Genomic DNA, 24,202 nt, shown 5'->3' with positions numbered 1-24,202 from the left:
ACTTGGAAGAAGAATTTGCAACTCGTAATAAAGAAACAGCAGTAATTTTTTTGTTATTTAAAAAAATACCCTTCTTACAACTCAATAATAAAAAGACAAAAAAATGCAGTTAAAATGTGGACAAAGAATCTGAGTAGACATTTATTCAAAGAAGTCTTGGAAGTGGTCAATAAGCACATGAAAAGACGTTCAACATTTTTGGCTCTCAGGGAAACGCAAAGGAGGAGTGAGGTTGGGGGAAGAGGTAAAGAGTGGAGGTGGGTGAAGGGATGGAGAGGGGGGATGTTTTTAGGGGACTGAAGAGTAGTTAGGAGGTGATGGCTAAAGTATACACGATTCTTTTGGGGATGAAACTGTTCTAAATCAATTGCGGTTATGGTTGTAAAACTCTGAATATATTAAAAACCATCGAATGGTATATTTTAAATGGGTGAATTATATGGTTGTGAGTTGTATCTAAATAAAACTGCTGTTATATAAAAAATAAAACTGTTAAGTTACCAAATTTAAAATAAATAGTCTTATCCATGGTATCACTTAAAATCATCCTGGTGCTACTTAAACCATCCCACATATCACCAGTAATGTGAATTCCAAGTCTAAAAAACACTGGTGACTCAAGTAAAAGTAGCATGGGTTCCCAGAAAAATGGCCTAAACCTAATCTAATCATGGTGATGCAATCAGAGAAATCCAGAACATGGGGCATTCTATGAGACAATAGGCCTGGATTCTTCAGAAACATCAATGTCATCAATGACCACAACAAGGCAAGGCTACTGTTCTAGATTAAAAGAGATAAAATAGATGTGACAACTAAATTAAATGTATGATCTTTCAGTGGATCCTAGATAAAAGAAAAAAAGAAGCCATAAAGATATATCTGGGAAAACTGAGGATATTTGAATAGGGCTGAATGTTGTAAACTGCTTTGGTATGATAATGGTATTAGTGATATTTGGGGAGAATGCCCTTGTTCTTAGTAGGAATACACTTTAATATTAGAGAACAAAGTGTCATGGTGTCTGACACTTATTTTAAAGCAGTTTGGCCACACACACACACACACACACACACACACACGTGGGTGCTTGTTCTGTAGTTCTGACATTTTTCAAAATAGAAACTTGGAAAAAATTAAAAGAAGCTGAAGCACTAAAAATAAAATAACTGAAGCAATGAAGGCCTTTGGCTTGAATGATTTACATTATTGTCCCCATACTTAGTTTACTTCTCTTTGCATGAGCATTTCACATTTCATAACATAATTTTACTATTTTTTACTACTTTCCCCTAAAAATTATAAGTTGATCACCACTAATTCTTTCAAGTTTTCCTTGAAAAATCATTTCTTATTGTATAGAGTTGTATCTTGGGACCTGAATCATATGACCTTTTCCTTCCATCTTGTACCACTGGCTTTTTGGGAGATCTTCGTCAAGTTGCCTCCCTACGGGCTTTCTATCTCTCTTCTTAAAAAGGCAAAATATTGAAAGAGTGAAAAGGCAGGGGTAAAACGTTTATAATACAATACCCAGGATATATGAAGAATTCCTACAAATTAAACACAGGTAAGCAACGCAATACAAATAAGTGGGAAAGACTTGAAGAGGCTCTTCGTGAAAGAGGACATCCAAATGGCCAATAAACACATGACAAGGTGCTCAGCTTCATCGGTTATCAGAAAAGGGCAATTAAAATACAATGAGATACTATTCACACCCATCAATGTGGCTGAATATTTAAAAAAGACTTACAACATCAAGTGCTGGTAAGGACACAGAGCAGTAGAAATTTTCATCCACTTCTGGCTTAAGAATAAATGAGAAGAATCATTTTGGAAAATAATTTGCCCATATTTGATAAAGCTGAACATTCAGCACTCTAGGTATGATTCAGCATTCCTTTATCAGTTATATATTTTAAAAAATCTACATATATGTCCTTAAAGACATATACGGGGGTGCTAGAGCAGCTTATTTGTATTAGTCTCCAACTGAGAACAACCTGCATGTCCATTAACAGCAGAATAAATAATAAAGGTGTTTTCATACAATGGGACCCCTGATAAAAATAAATGAGCTACCGCTATGCAGAATGTTCAGTTACTTTACCTACTAAAATAGGTTGCAGTTCCATTACATAAGATAACCTACTTTAGTTTATATAACTAATGTAAGTTACATAAGGACTCATGTAAGGAAGCATCCTCAGAGTAAACTTAGTTTTGTTTAACAATTCTCCCCTTTGGTCAGATTCTCAATTCTGAGAGATTGTCCAAAACTTTGGGCATTGATGCCACTCTCTGTAACCATTGTAAAAGGATCCTTTTGGTTTCCATACAGAATTCACAAGTCAGACAACAAATCAATTAAATATTTATTTATGTTCTTGCTGGGTTAGTTGAAGTAAAATCACTCAGTGCTTGATGGATGGTTGTATCCAAACGCTTAAGTCTTTACAGAATACAGCACACCAGGGGGACTATTATGACAATCAGGAGGATAATACCGAAGGACTGAAGTGTACACCTTAAGAGGAGTCCCTACAAACGGAACTGACCTAAATCAAACAAGTCAAAGTTCAGACCAATATAGTAGTTCAATATTATTTGAGTTCAATTGGCTGTAGTCCAGTTGTATGATGGCAATCGGGGTCCATAGTTCTCTGTAGAATGGTCTGATTCAATGAGGTATCTACTTCTGTTTCTAGCCTCCAATACAAATCACAGTAAACTGGAGACCTACTAGAAGAACATCAAGATTTGAATACCTTGGAAAAGTCAGATTTGCTGTCCAACACTTAGGATGTCGGCAAACCAATTGTTAGTTGCTCCTATAAATACATCATGCATTTCTTTTCCTTGATAAATTCCCTTAATGTATTTGATAGCAGTGTCTAAAGAAACAGCAGTATCAGCCACCTTTATAGTTCAGGTTTCTGTAGTGGCAAAATCAGCTGAGAGGTAGGTACAACATTCAATTTTGTTCTGTATCATATACAAGCCCCCAACTTGAGGAAAAAGGAGATATAAATCATGATGTCTCCTTAAGTAATTTTGTTGAACCTAGATGTTATTATCCACCTTTTGGAAAGTGACTTCTACCCATCTGAACCCTTAGGAAGTCTGGTTGTCCACAAAGTCAAAGATTATTTTATCAATTTATGTATTAGCTTCAAATTTCATATTACTGGTACCCCACTACCACCGAGAGTGAGTTCCCAGGAATCCCACCAGAATCTTTTGTCAGTGATAACTAACATCTTCATAAACTCAACTGTCACTTTGGTTTTTTTGCTAGAACATAAGCCTTAACAAACACCATCAATCTATCTACAAATTATGTTCCATGGATTTTTTTGGTTAAAAAAAGGGGGGGGCAGGGGGAAGAGATTTGAACAACAGGAAATAGGGGGAAAAGGAAAAAGATATGAGTTTTATAACGACAGAGAAGTCTTGATCCATTATCTTGGAAACGCTGTCCATATCTAAGATGCTGTCTGCCTCTGGGTAAAAACCTTCTTTGGTCAGCTTTACCGTAATGTCTTTAAGAAGTATGCAGTTCCCAGGGTCTGGAGTTACCTTTTTGAGTTGAGAGATGTGGATCTAAGACTTAAGGCCCTGAAGTTTGGCTGCAGAGAAGAATTTGGCATGGTCTCTTCCAACAGAGTTCAAGGGGAGTCATTCTCTGATGATTCCAAAATATCCAGTGAAAAGCCTCCTTTATCTGGTGAAAATATACTTTGGCATAATGCATTAAAGCCTTGCAGCATGTAATAATATCTGTTTAGGAGAGCAGGAGATACATAAGGTTTTGTTGTTAGGAACATAGGCCTTCTGGTGGCTGTTTCATAAGGGATCAACTTATGTGTTTCCACTGGGGCTGGATCTGGTTGCCATTAAGGCCAATAGTAATAACTTTAGCTAAGGCAATCTAATCGATTTGGTTAACTTTGCCAATTTCAGTTTTTAAGTTCCCATTTGTTCTTTCAACCTTCCCAGAAGACTGAAGATGATAGGGACAGTGATAGTGCCATTATGTTAACAACAACTGATTTAATTGCCTTATAGCTCTTCCAGTAAAATGGTTCCATTTATTGCTATAGATTTCTCTGGAAATGTCCCATAAAGGAAACACATTTTTGAATAACCTTTTACTTATGGTTGTATTATTGGCTTTCCTGCATGGAAAGCTTCTGTTGAACCAGAGAACACAGACAATTACAAAAACATATTCAATCCCATTGAAGGTGGCACTTGAATAAAATACCTCTGTAAATGTACAAATGGCTCATCAGGTAGCAGAAATGTACCATTTGAACCTTTGATTGTCTTCTCAAGATTAGGATTTGACAAACCAAACACTGGTTATAAACCAGTTTAGCTACTTTAGAAAAGTCGCCATATCAATATTTTTCCATCTTTTATCTCATTTTGTCTAGTCCATGGTGAGTTACAGAGTGCAGAACTTTTATTTTTATTTTATTTATTTATTTATTTATTTATTTATTTTTGATGCAGAAAGGTGATTTTATTTAGGTAGAGAAAAGAGAAAAAAAAAAAGGAGGAGAAGAGAGAAAACCTTCCATGAGAAGTGTGGAAGGGGATTCCAGAGGGGAAACCCAAGAGGGGAAAGGGAGGTGCAGAACTTTTAAAAATGGAAACTTTAAGAACTCACAAAGAACTAGGCAGCCAACCAGATAGCTGTCTAGGATCTTCATGAGTTTAAGTCTAGTTTTACATACTCTTAAATCCAATTTTGTTTCTCCATCTCAGTTGCATAGCACTATTTATTAAATAGCTTATTATAGGTAATTTGAGGATCAATCATGTAGAGTCCACTTAAATGGACTATCTTAACAGTGTCAGTACTGGCCGACTTAGCCTGAAAAGCTGCCAAAGCATTTCCCTTGTATTTAACGACTTCTGGTTCTGCTTGATGCTGGGATAGCAGTTTCATGAACCAGTTTCTTCATGAGAGTTCTGGGAATCCTTACCCAGGCCAATAGTATGATCTTAAAGTTATCAGAAACCTGCTTGTCAGAGTCCTTTCTATAAATATTCTTAAAGATGAAACACTTTAGGCTTATAGTTGCTGAGGAAAGCACCAGAGTAAACAATTAACTGTGAATAATAAGACTAAAGTGGCCATGGTTAAAAATCCAAAGAGCATTCATTACAATGATGACACAACTGACAAAGATACAATTATTTCTGTTGCATATAATACTTTAAGATAACTAGAATTTTGGCTGATAGCAATATGCCAGGACTGTTAGATTTCTATGAATTTTATATAATTTATAAAATGCATATTAATACATCCATACAAGCATGACTCAAAGGAGGTAAAACATCGTTTCTTATTTGACAATGCTTCCCATGTAATTTACCATATCAAATAAGCCTAATTAGCTTAATATATCTCTTTTATAAGAGAGAACAATTTTCTTTTGATCAGTTCCAAGGGCCCATTTGGAAAACCCCACAGCTCAAAAGGTCAAAAGGATTTAATTTAGAATTTGATTTTGGGAAGTATGTAAAAAACCAAAGTGTGTTAAAACACTTAATCAAAATAGAATCTCAGGTTATTGCGAGCAACAGTCACTCATTTAAGTAACGTGATAATGAAAAGACTTCAAGGCAAATACAGAAAGTTACATAGTTGTAGAATACGTTAGCTCTTTTCATAGTGAAAACTCATTTTCTTAAGTGATCAAAAACCTAATAAAGACAACATGAAGCACAGAAATTATCTTATTAAAACATAGAATCTTTATTTTCCAGGCCAGTTACCCTAAAAAGTAAAGAAAAACATTTCATAATTTCTTACTGAAAGCAGCGGCCAATACCCTAAGAAAACCTTGTTGTTTTAACAGAGAGGACTATATTCCAGTTTTGCCTCAGTATTTAAAATTGCTCAATTTTTAGAAAAACTTACAAATAACTTCCTTCTCATATTAGCTAGTTTGATTACGCATAAAATTTCTTTCACAAGATTCATCTTTCACAAACCTTCTCCAACTTTCTTGCCCATTCTGTTTTTGTCCGCTTCCCATTTGGAACAACCGGTCATTCTACTTTAGGACAAAACTACTCTTTTTCCTTAATAAAACAAAACTTCTTCATTCTTGTATATTTTCCTTACTAAAGGCATATTTTACTTTCTTCACATTATGGAGTTGTTTCCTTTGTCATTTCCATTTTTAATTACCATATATTGATTAGAGTTTTAGCTCTTTGTAGCCTTAATTCTAATGAAAACCCAAGAAGCAATTTTAAACTGTCATGTACTGACATTTTATGAATATATAGTTCCTAATTTCCAGAAACATGTGCTTCCTCAGAGAACAATTTTTTTTATGTTCACTAACAGATCCAAATATATTTAGCTTCTCTATACCACATAAAAACAATATGCTGAAGTATATGTACTTTAAACTTATGTATAGAAATTAATGTTTCAGTATTTTAACTTAGAAATGACTCAGATATTTCATAAATATCAACTATTTAATTTAACATAACTTTAAAATCTCAAATTACTGAGAGTTTTGAAACTATGACAAATTTATTTATAAACTTTTATCTCATTTACATTCACCTGATTTACTCACTCTTAACATTTGTGTTTGAATTGGCCACTAGGCAAAGATAGCCATTGAAGGAGTTCAGGAAATGCCATCTATGATGGTTTGAATGTGGTTTATCCCCATCAAAACTCATGTTAAAATTTTATCCCCAGGAGGGGCATAGGGGCTCATGCCTGTAATCCCAACATTTTGGGAGGCCAAGACAGGAGGATTGCTTGAAGCTGGGAGTTCAAGGACAGCCTAGGCAAAAAAGTGAGATCCCTTCTCTTAAAAAAAATTGATCCCAATGTAGCAGTAATGGGAAGTGGGGCCTAGTGTTTGGGCCATGGGAACAAATCTCTCATGCGTAGATGAATGCCCTCCCTCAGGGGTAAGTGAGTTGTCACTAATGTAGAAATGGATTGGTTTCCATGAGAGCAGGTTGTTATGAAGTAAGGATGCCCCTTGGGTTTTGCCTCTTTGCGTGTGTCCACCTCCTCTTTGACTCCTTCTGCCATGTTAAGGCAGCACATGGCCCTCACCAGAAGCCAAGCAGATGCTGGAACCATGCCTTTTACACTTTCATCTTGCAGAACTATGAGCTAAGTAAATCTTTTTTTCTTTATAAATTATCTAGCCTCAGATACTTTGTTATAGCAATACAGACTGGACTAAGATAGCAAATTGGTGCCAAGGAGTGGAGTGCTGTTATACAGACACCTGAAATGCAGAAGCAGCTTTGGAGCTAGGTAATGGGCACAGGTTGGAAGCGTTTGGAGGGGCAGGATAGAAACAGATTGTATTGCAGTGAATAGAGCATTAAGGACAAGTCTGGTGAGGGCATGGAAGAACACAAAAAGAGGAGGAAAAGTTTAGAACTCTTTAGAGATTGGTTAACTGGTTGTGCAAAATACTGATAGGAGTATAGATAGTAAAGGCCATTTTGATAACAAGGCATTGGGAAATTGAATAACAAGGCATTGGGAAATGGAGAAAAAGCTATTCTTGTTACACTATGGCAAAGAATTGACTTCATTGTGTTTATGTTCCAGAGCTTTGTAGAAGGCCAAACTGAAGAGCAATGGAATAGCATATCTGGTGGAAGAAATTTCTAAGCAGCAAAGTGCTCAAGAAGAGATGTGGTTACTTTTAACAGCTTATGTTCAGTTATAGTAGCAAGGGAATGACCTTTGGAAGAGCTTATAATTAAATAGGAAGCAGAAAAATTTCGAATATTTGTAGCCTGGCCATGTGGTAGAGAATGAAAGAGTATTTTCAGGAGTGGAATCCAAGGGCGTGGCTGAGTGACTTGTTGCTAAAGTGATTAGTATTGATAGAAGGAAGCCAGTTCCTCAATGTCAAGACCCTGGAAAAAGAGATCCTAAAGGCATTTCAGAAGTCTTTCAGGCTGCCTCTTCCATCACAAGCCCAGAGGTCTGAGAAGGCAGAATAATTTTGGGGCACAGGTCTGGGGCACTGCTGTCCTGCACTGCCTCCGGATTCTGCTCCCCAAATTCTGGCACAGTGCTCAGCATTATTCCGGCTGTGGCTCAAGCAACCCCATATGCAGCTTGTGTCACTGCTCTGGAAGATGCAAGGCATAAACCTTGGGGTGTCTATGTGTTGCTAAGTCTGCTGGTGCCCAGAATGCAAGAGCTGTGGAGGCTTGGCTGCTCCCACTCAGATTTGTGGAGGATATATTGGAAGGCCAGAGAGACCAGGCAGAAACCTGCTGTAGTGACAGAACCATCACAGAAAGCCCCAACTTGGGCAATGCCTAGTGGAACTACAGGGCTGGGGCCACCACTGGGACTCCAGAATTATAGAGCCACTGGCAACATGCAACTTCAGCCTAGAAAAGCTGCAGACATTTGACTCCAACCTTTGAGAGTGAGTAGGTATGTGGTCTGCAAAGCCATGAGGGTGAGCTGACTTAGGCCTTGGGAGCTTACCTCTTGCACCAATGTACTCAAGATGGAGTTCAAGAAAACATGGATTTAAAAAAGATTATTCTGGGCTGGGTGCGGTGGCTCACACCTATAACCCCAACACTTTGGGAGGCCAAGGTGGATTGATCACCTGGGGTCAGGAGTTCAAGACCAGCCTGACCAACATGGTGAAACCCCGTCTCTACTAAAAATACAAAAATTAGCTGGGCATGGTGGTGTGCACCTGTAATCCCAGCTACTCAGGAGGCTGAGGCAGGAGAATCACTTGAATCCGGGAGGCAGAGGTTGCAGTGAGCTGAGATCGCGCCACTGAACCCCAGCCTGGGCGACAGAGTAAGACTCCATCTCAAAAAAAAAAAAAGGAGGTGATTATGGAGCTTTAAGATTTAATGTCTGCCCTGCTAGATTTCAGAACTGCTTGGGGCCTGTTACTTCTCTCTTCTTTTGGCCAATCTCTCCCTTTTGCAATGGAAATGTGTACCCAATGTCATTCCACCATTATATGTTGGAAGTAAATAACTTGTTTTTGATTATATGGATTCCTCATTCGAAAGAACTTGCCTTGAGTCTCAGATGAGACCTTGGACTTTCAAGTTGATGTTGAAATGAATTAAGACTTTTGGGACAATTGGAATGAAGTGATTGTATTTGGTATGTGAGAAGGACACAAGTTTAGGGGAGACAGGGGTGGAATGCTATGGTTTATCCCTGGCAAAATTATATTGAAATTGGATCCCTAATGTGGCAGTGTTGGGAGATGGGGCCTAGTGGAAGGTGTTTGGGTCATGGGGCAGATCCCTCATGAATAGATTAATGCCTTCCTGCGGGGGTCAGTGAATTCTTGCTCTCATAGAGACAGACTAGTTTCTGTTCTGCAGTCTCTGTTTCTGTGAGAGCACATTGTTATAAAGCAAGGACTCCCCTTGGGCTCTACCTTTTCACATGTGTCAGCTTTCCCTTTGACCTTTTCTGCCATGTTTTGGCCACGCACATGGCCCTCATTAGAAGCTGAACAGATGTTGGTGCCATGCTTCTTGTACTTCCATCCTGCACAGCTATAAGAGGCAAATAAACCTCTTTTCTTTACAAATTACTCAGTCTGAGATATTCTGTTATAGCAACATAAAATGGACTCAGGATCCCAAAATGAGTTGCTTTGCTGTATTGATTACCAACAGGTAAGAAGGTTGAGGCTTTCTGAATTCATTTTATCTGCCTAGGGATAGATTCTCCCAGAGGAACTTAATTGTTATCAGTCCTCCCCACAGGGAGTCTCAGCAACCAAGGAAGGTTAACTTTTATCAGAGGAGAGGAGACTTCATCCTATCCAGACAGACCTTGCCAAAAACCATCATCTCTTCCTCCGAGACCCCTTTCATCCTTCCCAAAAGTCACTTATTGTGAGCATACCTCTCTTCTTTAACTTGTGAAGGAAAAATAAATCTTGTGACCCCAAACTCATTAAGCCAAAGGGAAAAGTTAAGTTGGGAACCAGGTAATGCAAACCTGTCTCCTCCTTTAGATTCCTAAATAAGATGGCTACAAGATGAAAAGCTACATGCCTTCCCCATATTTTGCCCACAAAGAATTTCCTAGTGAGCTCCAAGATCCTTACTCTAAGATGTTTCTGTTAAATTTCACCATGAATTGATAGCTTGTCTTCACAGGTGCAATCACCTCCCTGCCCACCAGATACAAATGCATATCTGATTCTTTCCCTGCCCCATTTTGTCTATGCTAGCTTAGGTAAAAATGCATTTTTCCTCTGCCTTCTTTGTCTATGTCATCTTATGGAAAAACATGAAGATTCATTGAGCCAGACAAAGGCATGAATGACTGTTTTACCCTGCCCACCTCTTATGTCAAAATTGGGCACGTCTCAATATCTCGCCCTTTCCCCTTTAAATGTGGAGCCCTCAAAATCATCTTCGGAGAAAGGAATCGACCTGTCTCCAGGGTGCACGTCCTTACCTTTGGCAAATAAACCTCCTAAAATGATTGAGAGTTGTTGCATCATTTTTCTTGATTGACAATCTCCTGATCGTTTCACCCATTCCAGTGAGGAGGCTGAGACAAAGAACCTGTGCCCTTTTCTGAACAGACCTTCCTGGTTACCGCCCCAAGCCATTGTTAGCTAGGTGGTTCATTGTTATCTCTACTTTTTGGCTTTTTCACTTTCTCCAAACTTGGATAAATGGATCAAGCTGATTTGGGGCCTTATGTTAGGAGACCAGCAGGGACCCCCTATGGTCAATCCAACCTTCAATAGTATTGTATTAAAACCTTTCTTTTAACCCCACAACTGTCCATTTTATTCATCTTGTTTGTAATAACCATCTACATTTTTTCTATCCACAATTTGTGTTTCCTAATGGATGGCTTTTAGGTAAAACAAGGTAGGAGGTTTACATCTCAAAAGCATAACACTTAGATTTCAGGCCTAAATATTATTATTTGCCTAAGCCAAGAAAAAAGCATATAGGTTAAGGCCCGGTTAAGATAAGATGGCCAGAAAAAGCATCTTAAACATAGGTGAGACTTCTTATGTAAATTTAAGACAATGCCTTCTCCGCTGTGACAGTCCTCCCTCTCTTCCCCGTGCAGAGAGGGAGACACTCTTTCAAATGACAATTTTCTGTATAGATGTAAAACTTTCTTACAAAAAGGTCTCAAAATAACCAGCTGAAAATAGTCCTTATGCCAGAAAGGCATATTTTGTAGACTCATTTGACTCAATCGGCAGTTTCCCAGCTCAGCCTGTGTCTTTTAACTAGAATACTAAGTGAGTGTTTCCCCCTGAAGACTAGGCCAAGCATTTTGCATGGCTGGACTCAGCACAGATACTTCTTATCTTGCCGTAGAGTCAGAGACTGCTTCTTTCTTTTCTGTCTGTTTTTAAGATTCAATGATAGACCAATTGTTTGTTGTTGTTGTTGTTGTTTTGTTTTTTTTTTTTCCAAGAAAGAGTTCTGAAGCAAGAGATCATGACAGCAAAAAGAAGTGAACAGTTGTTAGAGCCGTTCATCGGCAGGGGGTTAGAAGAGGAGCATTAGCTGACCAGTAGGTTCCCATGGGAGAAGCAGGATCAAGTAGAAAAATAAAGAGGACTAATTCTTACAAACGTTTTTCTAAAAATGGTCAAAGTGCCAATTAGACATGTTTGGACATGGAGATCTTTCAGACTTGATTTGAAATCCTAATGAAAAAATATTATCATTATTCTTTTTTCTAGGAGATTAGTAGATTATTGTCCTGGGAGTGAAGACTTTGGGGGCTTCCTCTGGTGGGGAAACAGTCCACCCTAAAGGGAGTGGGTCCATCAGATGGCTGGTGTAAAAATGGACAATGTATTTTCCAGTGGGCTGGCTGTTTATAATAAAGGCAGACATCTGAGGACACAGGACTCTCCAGTTTGGGACCCCTTGGTTTTGATTTAAAAAATATACAAAAAAGAGCCAAGTGCTGTGGCTTATGCCTGTAATCTCAGCACTTTCGGAGGCCTAGGTGGGTGGATCACTTGAGGTCAGGCGTTCAAGACCAGCCTGGCCAACATGGTGAAACTCCATCTCTACAAAAAATACAAAAATTAGGTAGGTGTGGTGGTGGCTGCCTATAATCCCAGCTACTACAGAGGCTGAGGCAGGAGAATTACTTGAACCTGGGAGGTGGAGGTTGGAGTGAGCTGAGATCGTACCACTGCACTCCAGTCTGGGTGACAGAGCAAGACTCTGTCTCAAAAAAAAAAAAAAAAAAAAAGAAAAAAAAATGTACCTTGCCTTTTGTGTATGTCTGTGTGTGTGTGTGTGTATACAAAAAAAAAAAGTCCTCTTGGTTCCTATAATTGTTGTAGCTGTAAAGATAGGCACCTGTTTGTCTTTTGTAAGGAGTCTTTCTAGAGATGTAATTTTTGATTCATTTAGTTTTTGGAAGTCTCTGTATACCAACAAAAAATACATCTCTTTGCTTTTGAGGCATTTTTGATTCCTTCTTTTCTAATGCATCTCACAAGTGAACAATTTTATACAGTGGGGTTAAAACTTCCCACTGTGACCACTGTAACTCTAAATTATCTTTGGGAAGGTTCGCCCATTTCTCTAGAAAAGCACGGGCTCTAGACCTATAGTTTTTATACATGAAATTGGCTGGAGTTCCAGATGGAAGCGTTCCAGATTCCTTGGATACAGATGACCTCATGATTCCCTGTCTTCTGGGAACCTTACCTACTGAACCCAGCCTAGTTTCTGTCTGACCTAGTCAGATACCTGTACTTGAGGCTTCCTTACAGAACCCAGACCTGTTTCTTTTGTGACTTCCTAACCCAGTCGAGATCAAAAACATTCAGACTTGGAGAGCTCAAGATACAAGTTCATGGAACTCAGAATCTGAGAGAGAACTTACCCATGATCCTAGTTGCTGTGAGAGGTCAAAGGGCACAATGGGCCCACATGGGTGCCTTTGCTTTCACTCAGGGATCCTGGGAGGAGTCACTGGAGTTCTACTCTGGACGCCACTCTGACATCAATCTGTTAAAAGAAAACTTTAGACAAACTAAGTGTAAATTAGACAGTCTTGTACATGGTGATCTTTCAGACTTGACTTGAAATCCCTAATGAAGAAATATTATTATTATTATTATTATTATTTTCCAGGAGATTAGTAGGTTATTGCCCCAGGAATGAAGCCTTTGGGGGCTTCCTCTGGCGGGAAACGGTCCAGCCCAAAGGGAGTGGACTAAAACTTAACAGTTGACTTTAATCGAGCAAAGAAAAATTTGCACACAAAATAATGATCAGGCAGCCCTCAAAACCAGAACAGATTCAGAGAATTCCAGCCTGCAATGGGGTCAGGCAGCATTTATGGAAAGAATAGGAAATTGAGGTACAGAGGCAATTCCATTGGTTACAGCTCAGCATTTGCCTTATTTGAACATGGTCTGATCAGCGGGGCTCCTGTGATTGACTGAAGCTTAGCTGCTGTGATTGGCTGAGACTCAGCTATTTGTTACAAAAGTATACTCCTAAGTTAGGCTTTCAGTGAGCTTACCTGCTAAGGTAGGTTGCAGTTCATTATATAAAGACTCAAGTACGGAGATATCCTCAGGCCAAACACAGTTTAATTTAACAGTTGGGTATGGAGCTTCTGAGGAGCTGATAATATCCTAATTATGACTCTGACTGCTGGTGATATGAATGTATTCACTTTGGAAAAATTCATCAAGTGCTTCTCCATATGACATGCTCTGTACTTTAACAAAAATTTATTAAAATGAAACAAAAAGAATAAAAGTTTAAACATTCCTTTCTCTCTGCTATCGGATCTCACAGGATTATTATGCAAATGAGTAACATCAGGAATGTGAAACATCAATATATTATATTATAATATGCCTTCAAATTGCTTAGCTGCATAATGATTTTGTGTGTATATATATGTAATGCATAATTAATAGCATTTATGGAACAGTTTGCTTCCATTTGCTTCTTTAATCCTCATACAAAAATGGCGTCGAGGGCAGGTCAGATATTGTCTTAAATTTACAGATGAGAAAATTTAAAATTAAATGCATGTAGTGAATTACATACCTCCAGCCGGTTGCTTATACTTTTTCTTCAAATTAAAACTAATTCTAGCTGGGTAACCTTGGGTAACCTCAAGAGGTTACCTGGAACATATCCAAGGTTACCCAGCTAGAATTAGTATTTAATTTGAGGAAAAAGTATAGGCAACTGGCTGGAGGTATGTAATTCATTGTCTGCATTTTTATCTTGCTTCACGTTTCAGAAATCCCAAGTAGAAGGAATGTAAGAGCTAAGATCTTGGGTGCAGTTTTCCTTCCCCATCTCGGCCAGATTGTACAATCTTTCTGTGTTACAGTTGATACCCACTAATAGACTCTGGCTGGAACACGACATTTATCTCCTTCTCATTTGTACCGCACAAATGAAGTTAAAATAATGGCACTTTGTTGGCACTGAGGAAAGCCAGTTCCAAAGTGTCCCACTTTTTCTCTGCTATTCAGCATTTAGGGCTGATGCAAAATAACAAATGCTCTGGCCCATTTTGAGAGCACAGCCTGGTGATGTAGTAAAGACAAGGACTTGTCCTTCCAGTAAGTGCTTAGTCATGGGGTCTCCCATTCTTCCCACGTGAACCCGCCAGGTTTCCTTGGGGAGGGTCCTGGAGTGACCATCAGTGAGAGTGAAACAAGAAGGGGAAGGCTGAGCTGGTGATCAGGTGATCCTCTCTTTGAGTCTTAGAAGTATGAAGCAGGAAAGGAGCCTGGACGAGAAGGGGGAAGACCTTCATTTCAGTTAAGACATCGTCACGTCACTCACTAACCATGAGAACCTGAGCAAGCCACAAAACCACATCATCATGGGGTAATGTGAAAAGAGCCCTAGATTTCAAACAAGACAAACGGGTTCAATTTGGACTTGGCATCTCAGCAGCTGTGTGACCTCGTTCCAATGCATTACCTTCTCTGGACCTCATTTTCCTTTTGTGTAAATGAAAGGGGCTCCTTGGATGTCCTTGAAGGAGTCACTTTTGCTAGCCATATTATGATCTTCAAGAATCCATATCCCCATCTATAAAGTGAGGAGGGTGATTCCTGAAGGTTCATCCTCCAGGGTTGCAGGGAGTCGCATGGGGATCAGGGAGCAGTGGGCACTTGGGAGTTTTCCTCAGTGCTAAATGTTTGGGGTTGGGAGTTGCTGCTTAGATTTTCAGCAGCATAATTATTAATCACTAACCCACTTTCTTTTCCGATCTCTTTCACAGGCTGTATTTTGTTGGAACCATTATCTTATATTAGCTGTTTTTTTTTTTTTTTTTTTTTTTTTGAGATGGAGCCTCGCTCTGTCTCCAGGCTGGAGTGCAGTGGGGCAATCTCAACTCTGTAGTCTCCACCTCCCTGGTTAGTTATTCTCCTGCCTTAGCATCCCAAGTAGCTGAGACTATAGGCTTGTGCTACATTAGCTAACTTTTAAAGGTCTGTTCATCCCTCAATGAAGAGGCAATTCGGATTAATCACGTGGACCTGGTGGAGCAGCATTCCACTGGTTACTGGAAGGAGGGAGAGGTCCTCTTGTGTTCTGCTTCTACTCACTGTCTCTCCTTTACTACCTTGTCATCTCTGGGCTAAGCAGTCTCAAGAGAGCACTGCACATATGCACACGTGTACACACACACACACACACACACACACACACACACACACACACACAATCTGTCTGGTTGTCTGGTGCATCCCTTCTGAGGCTTACTGGTTTGTCTGTGGAGACAAGAACCAAGTCACAGCTCTGTAGGGAGGAGCTGGGGCCAGGACTCCCCTGCAGAGACTGCTAGAGCATCCAGGGAGGTCAGGAGCAGGGGTGCTGGCTTCAGTGGTCTCCCTCTCTTGGGTTCATATGACTTCAGCCATATCCACATCCTTGTGGTCACTTTAGAAGTTGAGGATTTTATAGGTCTCTAAAACTTAAAAGAACCATTAGATAGTAGACGATCTAATCGTTCTTTTAAGTTCAGCAGGACTCTCCCGCTGAACTTAAAAGAACCAGTAGATTGTCTACTATCTAACCCTGTGTGTGTGTGAGTGTGTGTGAGTGTGTGTGTGTGAGAGTGTGTGTGTGTGTGTGTTTAAAGGAGGCACAGTACCACCCTCCCTGAGGCCAGCACATTAGGCAGAAAGGGTTCAAGAGCCCCAGAAGGGCAAACATTGCTGTTGGAGTGCCTAGACTCTGAGATCCCATGCTCCCATAGGGAGATTGTCCCCTTATAATCCTCAGAGGCTGTGCTGAGTGGAATACTATCTCCTAAAACTTCCTGTTCACCGGATCCTTAGCATGTGTCTTAATTTGAAAATAGGATCTTTGCACATGTAATTAGTTTAGTTAAGATGAGGTCATACTGGATAAGAAAGACCCTAATTCCAGGACCGCTGTCCTTATAAGAGAGGGAAATTTGGACAGAGTAACACAGACATGCAGGGAAGAAGGCCATATGAAGACAGAGGCTGAGATCGAGTGACACCACTACGAGCCAAGGAATGCCATGAAAACCACCAGAAACTCGAAAGAGGCAAAGAAGGATTCTTACCCAGACCTTTCAGAGGGAACAAGGCCCTGCTGTCACTTTGATTTCAGACTTCTGGTTTCCAGAACTGTGAGGGAATACAGTTCTGTTGTTTTAAGCCACGCAGGGCGTGCTGCTTTGTTATGGCAGCCTTAGGAAGCTAATATAGAGGACAAGCTTTGATTCTTCTTGAGACCATGCTTATAGCTTATGCTTTTCCCTGCCTGGGCTGAACTCTGTTATTCATTTCACCAGCAGCTCAGCTTCAGATGTAAATTTGCTTCCAAAAGTCCCCATTCCAGAAGAAAAATCACCCAACTGACTACAACTCAGCCAACACCATATCCATTTATAGCTCTTTGGACCTAAATGAGAAAGAGGGACTGTCTTATCTCTCCTCTGCTCCCCATTTTGTGTTCATCTTTGCAGGTCTGGTCCCCATGAATGCCTGGCTTCTCTTGGCAATGAGCCCACCAAGAGATCTTCTTGCCTACGGAGTGGGCCCTGCTGGGATCTTTGTAATGTCTTGTTGCTCCTCCCTTTCCACAAATATTTGCTGACTACCTGTTGTGTGCCAAGCATTGTACGGTAAGCAAATAGACTCAGTCCCTGTCCTTGCGAAGCTTATGTTTTGGTGGAGATTTGATATTGGAAAGCTCTTCCTCTATTGGCCCTGTGACCTGCCACCCATGCAATCCAAGGCTGTTCTTGATCTAAGTTGGTGGAGATTGTAGTAGTAAGTCCTACACCACTCCCTTTGAGGCTGGACACGTCCTGCTCGCACGTCTAGAGCGATGTAGGCATCAGGAAAGGATACAACTGTTGAAATGGCATCTTCCTGGCCTCTGATGAAACTGGGTTGCTGTAAATTGTCCCCAGATCCATTTTACAAGGCAATTGGTGTTTTAAAACACTGTAACCATGAGACAATTGGTAATTTCCATGCTTTATTTATCTCCAAATCAAATTAAGCATTGGGCCTGTGAACTGGAGGGAATGATTGTTTTTATTATCTGGGACACACATTGTCATAATTTTGAGGTGTATTATCACACATATATTTGACATAGTGCAATATACATCATGTAAATTATACAATCTGCTCTACTAATTAAAATGTTTGCAATGTACTATATATTTTATTATATCAGAAATAAAATCTTCAGCAAGCTTGCCAAATTCGTTGGACAATCTGATGACATTTTACAGACATTGAGAGCTGGCGGGAACTCTAGTATTTATTTAGCTTTCCCGTTGTTATGACAGAGGAAACTGCAACAGAAAGAGCCAAACTAACCTGTTAAACAAATCATTAGAGAGAGGTCAGAGAATCGAACCTCATCTCTTGGCATCTTTCTAGCAACCTGTTGAGATAGATTCCCATTTTTGTGGATATCGAGGGATACTGAAGCTCTTGAGAAGTGAAAGCTTTTGATGTCTGGCTAAGGTCACATGGCTGGTGGCTCCATATATGTGACGTGTACTGTGCTTGTAGAGTGTGTTATGCATCTCGATGATTGGATAGAGATAGAGACTATTTAATGTGTGTGTGTGTGTGTGTGTGTGTGTGTTTACTTTAAAATCCTATGGTGGGGGTTGGGCTTCTGTTGATGAATAGTGGCATAATAACCCTTAATGGAGAGGGGACCAAGGCTGGCTCTGGCAGGGGAGAGGGTCTTCTCCCCACTGCATGGGAGGGGGGTCAAGATGGGTCTTTATTTGCTCTCAACAGGATGGGCCTGGGACAAAGCAAAATTATGTATTTCCTGTGCTCAAGGAAGTCCTCATGGTTAGTGGGGTCTCTTAACAGAAGCCTTTCGGGGACTGAAACCAAATAACAAACTGGCTTAAGGAAGCCATGCTTATGAAGAGATCCTAGAGCATCAGCCCAGCCTATCACATGCTTCTGGTGCAGATGCCAGTGCCAGGACTTTATCTCAAGACCTCTGTTCCAGAGACACAAGATGTTTGTCCTCCTGACCTCTGGTTTGCCTCCTCAAGCCTCTGATCCAGGCTGCTGATCATAGAGTGTTGCCAGAACAGCCACTGGAAGGGCCTGAAGTGGTACTGGAATGTTGTTGATAGTGTCTTGGGGCTCAGCTCTTCTTAAAGGCTGAGTGAAACCCATAGACAGTTCTGGCAAAGTCTGGCACCTACCATAGGTGAGGCGTCAGAGAGGGTTATGTCTGGAGAGAGAAAGAACTAAAGCTAATTTACTCATTTATTCCATTAATTGATTCATTCATTCAAAAAATATTTACTGAGCATTTGCCATATACCATTTCCATTTCAGGGTGCTGCTAGATAGTGCAGTGAACAGACAAGCTTCCTGCCCTTGTGAAGCTCCCATTTCAGAAGAGAGACAGGTAATACACAGGCAGACATCTCCATGTAGAATGTATTGTCACAGAGTGATGAGCCTTATGTGGAAAAGCAAAGAACAGGAAAAGCATAGAGGGTAATGAGATACATAATTGTAGGTAGGGTGCTCAGACACCTCTGAAGCGGGCACAATTGAGCGGAGAACAGAACACAGTGAGAAAGCAAACCCCTGGTCTATTTGGAGGAACGGCATTCTAGACAGAAGGAACTTAAGGTGCAAAGACCTTAAGAGGGAAGCATGATTTCAGCGCCCAAGGAAAATCACAGAGGTGGGTGTGGCTGGAAAGGAGCAGGGAGAGAGGGCAAGGGGTTAGGACATCTCAACTCCATTGACAGACCCTTAATACCTACCTGTGAACTTGGGCACATCACTTACCCTTTAAAACACTCTTAAAATGGAGTTATCTTCTTTTCGTTGTGTTCCTTATGTTTACCTGGCAGGATGGTAGTTAGTGTCAAAGGAGATCATGTAGGCAAAAACACCTGTAAACTGTTAAGAAGCAAGCATAATTAGCTGGGCATGGCGGCCCAGCATGTAGTCCCAGCTACAGCTACTCGGGAGGCTGAGGTAGGAGAATTGCTTAAACCCAGGAGGCGGAGGTTGCAGTGAGCCAAAGTAGCGCCATTGCACTCCAGCCTGGCGCCTAGCTACTGAACAAGACTCTGTCTCCAAAAAAAAAAAAAAAAAAAAGAGGAAGCACATAAAAAGAACTATATTCTTATTTTTATTTTATCATTATCCTGGGTATTCAGAAATAACATATCACACATTAACTGGTGGTGAAAACACTTACAAGATACAATCTTGGTGAACTGCAGGAACCGGTTAGAGTCTTTAAAGGGTGTGGAGATAAGAGAAATTGCATTCATGTGGGCTTGGTGTTTTTTTCTTTAAGTTCTAGAGGATTCAGCCCCAGCTCCCGTATACTTCTGTATCTCTAGGGATCTGAGACCAGCGGTATTCAGAATCATGGTCTGTACGCCCATGCTTTCCATCTCAAAGCCAAAATTTCTTTACAATCCCTGAGCTCTATTAAATGAGTCTGGAAAAGGATCTTGATTTTCTTGTAGCATTTCAGCCAACTTTGTAAAGTAAAGAGACATTAGGTCATCCACTGTGTTAGACTATTATTTGTTCACAATTCTTCCTTTTCTCTGTGCCCTAGCCGTGGATTATCAGTAGCTCTAGCATACCTCCCTGCACCATTGATTTGAGGCTTGGTCATATGGTTTGCTTTGGCCAATGGGTTGTGGGCAGAAGTGACATGGTACAAATTCCAAGCTGAGACCTTAAGTGAGTTTCTTCCAGCTCCCTTGTAGTTTTTGCTCTGCATTATAAGAACATGCCCTGCCCTGAGGGAAGACACAGAGTAGAGATCTGAAACATCCCAAAGCATGGGTCTAGTCTAGTTTACAGAGCTCTGCTAAGCCTACAGTTGACTCATGAGTATGAAATGAATGCTTAGTATTGTAAATCATTAGGATTTTGGGATTATTTGTTACACAGCATTATTACAGTAAAACTTGACTCTTCCACCTTCTGAAATGACAGAAAAATTTTTTTAAGCCACATCAGTCTGTTCTCCAGCCTGTTTGATTTCCCAGAGCTACTCTGAGCTATCTGGGTAGGTGCTCATCCTGCTCTTTGCTCTCTTCTGTGGCTTTCCCTCATTTGTCATTATTAATGACTATTCATTAGGTAGAACGGGATTAAAGAACAGCCTCAGTATGCGTGACGGATCACACCTATAATTCCAGCATTTTGGGACACCAAGGTGTGTAGATCATTTGAGGTCAGGAGATCAAGATCAGCCTGGCCAACATGGTGAAACCCTATCCCTACTAAAAATACAAAAAACAAACTAGCCGAGCATGGTGGCACATGTCCATAATCCCAGCTACTTGGGAGCCGGAGGCAGGAGAATCGCTTGAACCCAGGAGACAGAGGGTGCAGTGAGCCGAGATCCCGCCACTGCACTCCAGCCTGGGCAACAGTGAGATGCTGTCACAAACCAAAGACAAACAAACAGAAGAATAGCTTCCATGCCTATCCCCACAATGCCTAAGCCCAAATCCAGCCTGTGTTGATACCAAAAAGAACATTTTTAAGTTAAGATGGCTTATAGAGCGCTTTGAGATGGAAGGCAAGAACTGCAGGTACATCAGTCTCTTAAGGCTTCAAATGAGAAACAGTGGTCCCATAGACAAAAGGCCACAGAAAATAATCTGTGACTGCAAAGTCACCTTTATGTTTGAAGACTGAATAAGGAAATAACTTTCTCCTTGTCAGGTGAATAAGGAAATAGCTTTCTCCTCATCAGCAACTGTTATCACTTAAGTTTAACAAATACATTCGGAATTTAAAGTCCTGTATCTCTAGCTACGCCTACATGATGGATAGATGAATGATCTTCAGTGGATCATCCAGGTTACTGAATTGGAAAGGATTCCTATAGAATAGGCAGAGATGTTCCTATAGAACATTGTAATGTAATGGGAAAACCCAAATGCATAAGAGACCCCTAGACCAGAGAGTCACCTTGGCACCTTCTGGCCTCAATTGTGTCTGAGTCATAAAGTCTGGACACCTAAGGGCTAGAAGAGGTTTAAAGATTGTCTGTCTGCTCCCTGTCCTAATGCTTGAAAATTCTAAAAGCATCTCTGAGAAGTGGGTGTCTATCTGCAGACACTTCTAGTGAGAGAAAACACTTCTTTCAAGGCTACATAGATAATTTTTTAATAACTCTGTGCTGTGGACTGAAGGTATCCCCCCCACTCCCACCAAATCCATATGTTAAAACCATAATCTCCAATGTGATAGTATTTGGAGATGGAGGCTTTGAAAGGTAATTGGGTTTATAAAAGATCATCAGGGTACAGCCCTCATGATGGGATTGGTGCCCTTATAAGAAGAGGCACCAGAATGCACTTGCATTCACGTTTGCTACCCCTGCCCCCTGCCCTGTCTCCTGTTTGACATCTGAGGATACAGCAAGATGGCCATGTGTAAGCCAAGAAGTAAGCCCTTACCACACACCAAATTTGCTGGTGCCTTGATCTTGAACTTCACAGCCTCCAGAATCATGAGAATATAAATGTCTGCTGTGTAAACCACCAGTTGGCAAGTTGTTGTAGCAGCCCAGTTAAGCAGTTTTCTCTGCTACCAAGTTTCTTTCTTTTTCTCTCTCTCTGTTTCTCTCTCTGTGTTTCTCTTTCTCTCTCTCTCTCTCTCTCTCTCTCTCTCTCTCTGTGTGTGTGTGTGTGTGTGTGTATCTTACTCTCTCCCAAATCTTTACCTATTTTAAAGGTTTAGAACAGGAAGGTTAAGCCTGTAAAGGATTAGACACTGTGATAAATTTTTGGGGACGTGTGGGCCATACAGTCTCTATATGAACTACTCAACTCTCATATTGTTACACACAAAAGCAGCTGTCAACAATATGCAAATGAATGGGTGTAGCTATGTTTTGATAAAACCTTATGGACACTGATGATTTTCACCTGTCACAAAATATTCTTCTGTTTTTTTCTAACTATTTAAAAATGTCAAAACCATTCTTAGCTTATGAGCTACACAAAAATGGTTTGAGGCTGATTTGCCCCACAGGCTATAGTTGCTGACCTGCAGCAAATCTTCTCTCTCTTTTTCTTTCTTTCTTTCTTTCTTTTTTTTTTTTTGAGACAGAGTCTCACTTTGTTGCCCAGGCTGGAGTGCAGTGGCGCAATTTCGGCTCACTGCAACCTCCACCCCCCAGGTTCAAGTGATTCTCCTGCCTCAGCCTCCAGCGTAGCTGGGATTACAGGCGCCTAATTTTTATATTTTTAGTACAGACAGGGTTTCAACACCTTGGCCAGACTGGTCTTGAACTCCTGACCTCTTGATCCACCTGCCTTGATTCAACATAGTCTTCTTTCAATTATAGTAATTTCTACACCATTCTGGACACTCATCAAACAAGTGTTGAGCGCCTATTATGGGTCAGGGAGTATGGGCCAGCTGGTGATGATTACATGAATCAGATAGTGACATTGTTCCTGCTCCAAGGAATCTGGACAGAGGTGGAACTAATTTCAAGGGCATCTCTCACCTTCACAAATCCCCATAGCCCTTAAGGTTGGTGAGATGTCTACTTCCATTTAAACTTCGCTTGAGCCCATTAATTTTGCTCTTGTCTCATGCTCAATGCATAGTGCAATAGAAGACCAACTTTATCACATTTCTTTTGACTCTCTACTTACCTTTGGTCTTTATGGGTCTATTTTAAGTCCTGTGACTTTCTTTTCCTCTAAAGAAGAAGACAAAGAAGTAGACAATACTATCTTTTACTAAGTTAAGTGACCTAATCATGCAAGAGTTACAGGTTTCTGTTCATTTGCAACATAGCGTGCTTTTGAATCACTGCAAAAGCAATCGCATTCCAACCCATCAATACTCCTGGCAATGCAAACCTTCTCTTGGTTGCTTTCCCCATCTGTGCTGTGCTGGGACCATCTGAAATAGTTGGTTCTAAGGAGCTTATGTTGCCCATTTTGGGGAAACAAATGGGTTGGAACTCAGCACCACTGCTAGGGTAGGGGAGCCACTACTTTAGAGTATTAAATTGCAGTTTTAGTGGAAATTCAAGCTTTTGTGTGATGGTGAAGGAAAGTCAAATGGTAGCATTCACTCTGATTCATAAGCTCTAACCCTGTGGTCTGGAGGCTCTGGATTCAGGACATCAGTCTAGGATACAGTCTACCCTTCTAGGCTTCCTCCTGACTTGCCTTCCAGGAATCCCCTCCACAGTTTTGATACTCTCCTTTCAAGAGCATTAGAGAAATTTCCCTGGTCCAGACATGGAATTAGAGAATTTTGCTGGGAGAAAACCTCTATCCTGTGGGCTCTCTTTTCTTCCCAAAGTGTCCCCATCCCGGATGGGGCTGGCTGTCCTGAGATAAGTAGATCCCTGCTCTTTGTTAGTGGGGTTCCACCACATGGCTCAACTCTAAAAAGGGCAATAAGATTTTTAGGATTATTAAATTTAATAAAAATTTCCAGTATGAATTCATTAGCTCACTCATTCATTAATCCAGAGAACATTCTGGAGAATCTACTGTTTCCCAGGCTTCAAAAGGAACACACAGATGAAAAAGGCCTGGCCCTGGACTCTGGAGTCTTGGTTAGAGGGTGAGACAACGATTGAACTGGGATGTTATGAGTGTCCTAATAGAGGCATAAACAAGACT

This window comes from Sapajus apella, unplaced genomic scaffold, assembly GCF_009761245.1.
Source record: "Sapajus apella isolate SASKATOON/1434 unplaced genomic scaffold, GSC_monkey_1.0 scaffold15, whole genome shotgun sequence".
NCBI classification, from domain to species: domain Eukaryota; kingdom Metazoa; phylum Chordata; class Mammalia; order Primates; family Cebidae; genus Sapajus; species Sapajus apella.
This window is presented reverse-complemented; position numbering follows the sequence as displayed.